The sequence below is a fragment of the Dromaius novaehollandiae genome, chromosome 14 (assembly GCF_036370855.1).
Source record: "Dromaius novaehollandiae isolate bDroNov1 chromosome 14, bDroNov1.hap1, whole genome shotgun sequence".
NCBI classification, from domain to species: Eukaryota; Metazoa; Chordata; class Aves; order Casuariiformes; family Dromaiidae; genus Dromaius; species Dromaius novaehollandiae.
In genome coordinates, this window is record NC_088111.1 from 21,779,782 (window position 1) to 21,786,182 (window position 6,401).

The following is a 6,401-nucleotide window of genomic DNA, read 5'->3' on the forward strand; positions in this document are numbered from 1 at the left end:
CACCAGCATGGAAAGGTGTAAGACACTAAAGGAAAAGAAACAAGAAGGTTGGTCAGGTTAGTTGGGGCTAGTCAGGAATCATCAGGTCATAAGGTTGAGCTGTTAGTCAACAGTGCTGACAGAACTGGTGGTAAACAGCAACTCTGCAAACTGAGAATCATTTCCAGGGAGCCACCACAGGGAGTGATATTGCTCCTCCTGGCAGATGCCTGCTTGGCCAGCAAAGTCTTTTTAGGTGTTTTACCAGGAGTGGAGAGCACACTAATGCTTAGCCTTACAGCTTGCTACATGGCAGTTATCCTTTCTGTGTGTAAAACAATATATATTTGGTTTATATTTTTAAACAATACACATTCTGCTTGCATACTTTATGCACCTGGCTAAATATTCCTGAAAAAACTGACCCAAGAGAAAAACCATGGCAAGATCCAACAATTAAGTCTGGCCAGATATTAATAGAGTAAGCTGACTAGATGTAGCAGTTCAAAACTGTGGTCCACCTGGGAGGAACTGTTCAGGTTCTCTTCCATTTGGTGGAGTTTTTGGCAGGTGCAACTAAGCACTGACAATCCATAATGCCTCTACGGATATATAGGAGCTCTAACACCTCAGCATCCCCATCCAGTCCCGTGAGTGTAGCACTTTTTTAAAATCCTCAGCAAGGACCAGGTGCTTAATAAGATCTAGACTGCTAAAGAAGGCATCTCACGGACCTGTACTCATGCTTGTTTTTACTATCTGTCCTTAAAAGGAAGAGGGCTAAACTCAAAGGAGATGAATCCCAAATTTAAATTCACTAAATAACAAATTCTGCTCCCACTCACCACTCACTCTTGGAAGCCTGAATGACAAGTCTGGGTCTCTGGAGACTACTCAAAGAGAAGGAAGCTGCCTGTGTGCTGTACTGTACTTTCCTTCAGAAATCTAGCTCAGGTGCTCTGAATTGCCAGTTGAGGTGGCATATATGTCATGATGCTGTACTTTCACACAATCACTTACTGACCCAGAACATTCATTGCCCATGCAGGAGACTGCAGATCGGTTTCCTTCTCTCTCTGAGAAAGCGTGAGCTCTCTTCCTCCCTCCTCCTATGTGAATATGCCAAGATTCTGTACTCCCTTATCTGAGGATGCTTGCAGGAGGCTCTCAGGCACTCCTCTTGAAACTGTTATTCATGGCATAAGGAAATAGCATCTGAGAGAGGCAGAATACAAATGACCCTGTGGCCCAGATGACAGGGTACTCACATGCAAGACCCATTGCCGTCTCTATTACAAGGAGCATATGAATGCTTTATTTGTTCTGGAAACAAAGATTGAAACCTAAATGTTCTTCCTCTCTTCCCTGTCCTCCAAATCAAATAATGAGGTGCTCATCCTTTAAAAGGTGTGTGTTGGGCTCTATCTCTATGAATTAATGAATATTTCTTTCATCTGTGCAGGAAGGAAAGAAAATCACATAATAACAAAAAATGAAAATGTCTAAGTCTGATGCAAGGCACTATATCGTGAATACTGAATTAGAAAAAAAATCATATATGCTCAGACTGGACAGGGAAACAAACTCTTCAGATAGACTTTGAGATACACTTCTCTTGAGAGTTTTTCAAATCGTCTCAGTTTTTAAAAGCAGTCAAACATAAAAGAAAAACAAGAAAATCCAAATATACGGAGGAACAGAAAAATCCCTTTCAATCAGAATGTTTATATCTTTTTCAGCTCAGCTATACTTTTGATCAGGACACCTTTGACTTCTTTATTTCTCAAGCTGTAAACCATGGGGTTTAACATGGGAATTACGGCTGTGTGTATGATAGCCAGAATTTTCTTAGTGTCTTGTGAAAAAATGGATCTGGGCCGTAAGTAAATCAAACTCCCACTCCCATAATACAGTTTTACAACAATAAGGTGTGAAGAACAAGTGGAGAAGGTCTTTTGTCTGCCTTCTGCAGAGGAAATCTTCAGAATGTTGGAGATGATGCAGATATAGGATAAAAGGATAAAACAAAATGGTGTGAGGATGACAAGGACTGTTGCTGTAACTGTCTGCATTTCATATGAAGAGGTGTCAGTGCAGGAAAGCATAATGAGTGGGGGAATATCGCAGAAGAAGTAGTGAATCTTGTTGGGCCCACAAAATGGCAGTGTGAACACCCAAGCTGTCTGCACCACAGACACCACATTACCACTCAAGCATGACAGCAGGACTAGAGAAAGACAAACTCTTCTATTCATAACAACTGCATATCTAAGTGGGTTGCATATGGCCACATAACGGTCGTAGGCCATGGCTGCCAAGAGGTAGCATTCTGTGGCTGTCAAGAAAATCGCAGAGTAGAGCACAGCCCATGTAGGAAATGCTCCTCTCCTTTGACAGAAAGCTTACCAGCATCTTGGGAACAACAACTGAGGCTGTGGTGATATCCAGGAAGGACAGGACCCGGAGGAAGAAGTACATGGGCGTACGAGGGGTGGGGTGCACTGTGACAATGAAGATGAGAAGGTTCCCAGTGACAGTGATGGTGTAAATCAGGCAGAATGTGAAGAACAGCAAGTTCTGAAGTTCTGTGTGGCTAGACAATCCAGAGAGGACAAATTCAGTCAGCAGAGTGTGATTTCTCAGTTCTGATCCCTCAGTTGACTTCATCTGGGAGGAATCAAATAGACAGACTTTCAGAGGCATAGTCACACCACTGAGATCAGGGCACTTCAGCTAGTTACTGCAGCTAAGAGTTTCTTGGAAATCCCTGGAGAGTCACTGGAAAGAAGAGTGCAACTCTAGAGCTGGCTTAGCTAAGCAAAGTAAAAAGACAATGTCTGTATATGCTGAAAAAGTGTAACATTACTGGTCTCTAAGTTTTGTAACTTAGGGTAATGAACAAAGCATGCAAGTATTAGGAACTGGCATTTGGTGGCTGACTCCCATAGCTGGGTAGGGTTAATTTCTGTGAACTTTTGTTCCCCTAGAACGTCAGGTCTGTAGTCCCAGATTGTTCCACAGGCTGCTTCTGCATTGCAGTGAGGCATCCAGCTACCTCAAGGAGCAGTGACATCGCTCCTCTTAGAAACATCTGCTTGTGCGCTGATGGGACCTTTTTCTCTCTACTAACTGGACAGCAGGCTGGCAGCCCTTCTCCAAGACTGAAGTTAGCTTAGAGGAACATAACCTTAAGCAAAAGTCAGAGAAGCTCTGGCTATGGGAGGCTTTGGCTCACATTAACAGCCTCTCCCAACAGCCAGTGGGACAGAAATACTTCAAAGAGCCCAACTCCAAAGAAAGCACACCCAGATGGAGCCACTGGAAACTGGGAGAGGAGAGATCGGCTCCTGTCGTTGGAGGAAAGCCCAGCTGACAGCTGAAATACCCACAAACCAAAGACAAAACAAAACAAGAAAACATATTCTGCCTATTGTCTAGCAAAGGAAGAAGGAATAATTAAAGGGAAAGACACCCATGGAGAAAACTAAAGGATAAAGCTCAGCAATATCTGCTTTGTTGGTCACTTCAGCTCAGTACCCTGATTAGTACCTCTTTGTGTGTGCTGCAGGTGGGATATTCGTGCAGGCATGTTGGTGCCAGCCATGGCAACTTTGTTTTCTCTTACTGAACAGAATGGGAAACTGATGCTTAGAAAGGGAAAAGAAATGTCTGCCACAGAGGAGAAAATGGTTATTAATTCAGAGTTCTCAGGCTCATCCTCTCTTACTCAAGGGGCAACCAGCCACTTTACTATCTCTAGGCATGTAATGTACCAGTAAATCTCTAGGCATGGGATGTGCTTTTGTACAAAAAAATGATATCAGGGTGAGGGGAAATATCTTTTTCTCTTTGGACATATGATGTGGTCATTAGGCCACAGCACATAGAGGAGCACACATCATCGGAAAGAGCAATGTCGATGAAGCTTTCATGAGCCAGTTATTCTTGCTACAGACTTAATCCAGCTTCTCTGCCTTGTGTAACGTAACTCACATGAGGTGTCTGTTTTGTCAGTGGGTTTTCTATCATGAACATGGAAGTGAAAGCTATGGAGGTTCCAGCTACAGATAACTTAGGTTACAAGTGCAATAAGGAAACTCATAATGTTTTTAGGCATTTAAAAATCCAACATATTCGAAGGAGAATCTTTGTGGATTTGATTGCTTCCATTGACACAGAAATGAAAGAAGAGTAAGCCACTTGAAGGTCCAAAGTTTCATGGAAACCTCATTATAGCCTATTTTCCTCTCATAACAGAGAGAAGAACATGAAAAAAAAATCACTGTAATATGTAATGGCACATAGTCACAGTACTTTTCTTAGTTTATCTGACTGATGTAAATAAAATTGACTGTGCTCTTTGCTTCCTTACAAAAAATTTATCCTATTATACTGGGCATTAGCTGTTATTTAAAGTTAATAAAATCCATAGCAGTCATTGTTAAACTGACAGGCTAGTATTTCATTACCTAACACAGAGCATCTAATGCAGAGCACCTATCACTTTCTGTATTCTTTGTTTTGTGGATATGAGGAGGTATATGTTTGGGGATTAGGTTTTTCTTGGATTTGTTTTGTGTATTATTTCTATATTTGTAAACACAATAATCATTTCGAAGTAAGTATCTTACCTTTAGCAGTTTTGTCATCCAGTACCTCCAAAGAGGATTATGCAAATTTCACTAGAAATGGTTTCTTTGTTTTCTTGCATTAGGGACAGTCTTGGGCTGATGATTTCTGTAGACAGCTTATGTTGCAGATTTTAATTTGTATTTTAAATATAGATACTCTGCTGCCACAGCTTGAATAACCTGTGGCATTAGAATATGAATTCCCTTCCATGAAACATCAGTCACTATTCCTTCTAAGCATCATAAACAGAATTCATCTTCCTTTCAAAGATATCTTAACATCAGTTGCTGAAGACTGACCTCATAGAGACGAAAAGGCATTTGTTAAAGTAACTTCAATGTAATTGAATTGGATGCAACTGAAAAGGAGGATTCTTCTGTGTGTCTGTGTTTTGGCCAAGAAGAAAAACAGAGCTGCCTCTGAGATATGACTCATTCTAGGTTTAATATACTCTCTTGACATTACCAACTCTCTTATGGGTAGGATTCATTTCAGCTAGTTTTGGAAATGTTCCACTGCTTGACCACCCTCGCTGTAAAAGCAGTTTATTCTTCTTTTTTAAATAGAATTTCTTGTATTTCTATTTGTGCCCATTGCCTCCTGTTCGTTTACTGCTAAGAAGAATCTGGCTCCTTCTTCTCTCCTATCAAGTATTTAGACACATTGCTAAGATTCCCCAAGTCTTCTCTTCTTCAGGCTAAACAATGCCAGCTCTCTCAGCCTTTCCTCATATGAGAGGCTCCAGTCTCTTCAGCATCTTTGTGGCATTCTGCTGGACTTGCTCCAGTATGTCCATGACTCTTTCTACTACAGACCCCAGAACTGGACACAGAACTGCAGATGTAGTCTCACCAGCACTGAGGAAAAAGCAAAAATCGTCTCCTTCAACCTGCTAGTGATGCTCTTCTTAATGCAACCCTGGATACGTTGGCCTTCTTTGCCACAAGGACACGTTGCTGGCTTGTGTCCAACTTGGTGGCCAACAGAACACCTAGGCCCTTTTCTGAAAAGCTGCTTTCCAATTAGTTGGCCCCCAGCCTGTACTCATGCACGGGGTTATTCTTCTCCAGGTACAGGACTTTGCAGTTCCCATTGCTGAAATTCATGAGGTTCCTCTCTGCCCATTTTTTTCCAGCCAGAATAGCAGTGCGACCATGTGGTGTATCAGCCACTCCCCATTTTGTGTTACCTGAAAACTTGTTGAGGGTGCACTTGGCCTCATCTGCCAGGTCATTAAGGAAGATGCTAAACAGTTTTGAACCCACTAACCACCCCTGGGGTACACCACTAGTGACTGGCCTCCAGCTGGACTTTTTGCTGCTGATCACAACCCTATGGGCTCAGCAGTTCAGCCAGGTTTTAATCCACATCACTGACCACTTATCTAGCCTGTACATCATTAGCCTGTCTATGAGGGCATTATGAGAGACAGCTTCAGAAGCCTTACTGAAGTTGAGATAAACAGCATCCACTACTCCCCCTTCATTCAACAAGCCAGTCATCTCATCAGAGAAGGCTGTCAGGTTGACCGCTAATGATCACATTCCTTTCCTTCATGTGCCTGGAAATGGTATCCAGGATTAGCTGCTCCATCACCTTCCCAGGGATTGACATGAGGCTGACTAGTCTGTAGTTTACTGGGTCCTCCTTGCCTTTTTCGAAGATTGGAGTGACATTGTTTTCTTCCATTCCTCAGAAGCCTCTCACAATCACCATGGTCTTTCAAAGGTAATAGAGAGTGGCTTCACAATAACTTTAACTACTTTCCTCAGCCCATGGCTTGTGTATGT

The 6,401-nt window shown here is 42.2% G+C and overlaps 1 pseudogene; it reads right to left on the bottom strand.

Moving 5' to 3' along the window:
• Window positions 1–1,703: 1,703 nt before the first annotated feature.
• On the bottom strand, window positions 1,704–2,646 carry LOC112995352 (olfactory receptor 10A7-like; annotated as a pseudogene).
• Window positions 2,647–6,401: the final 3,755 nt, after the last annotated feature.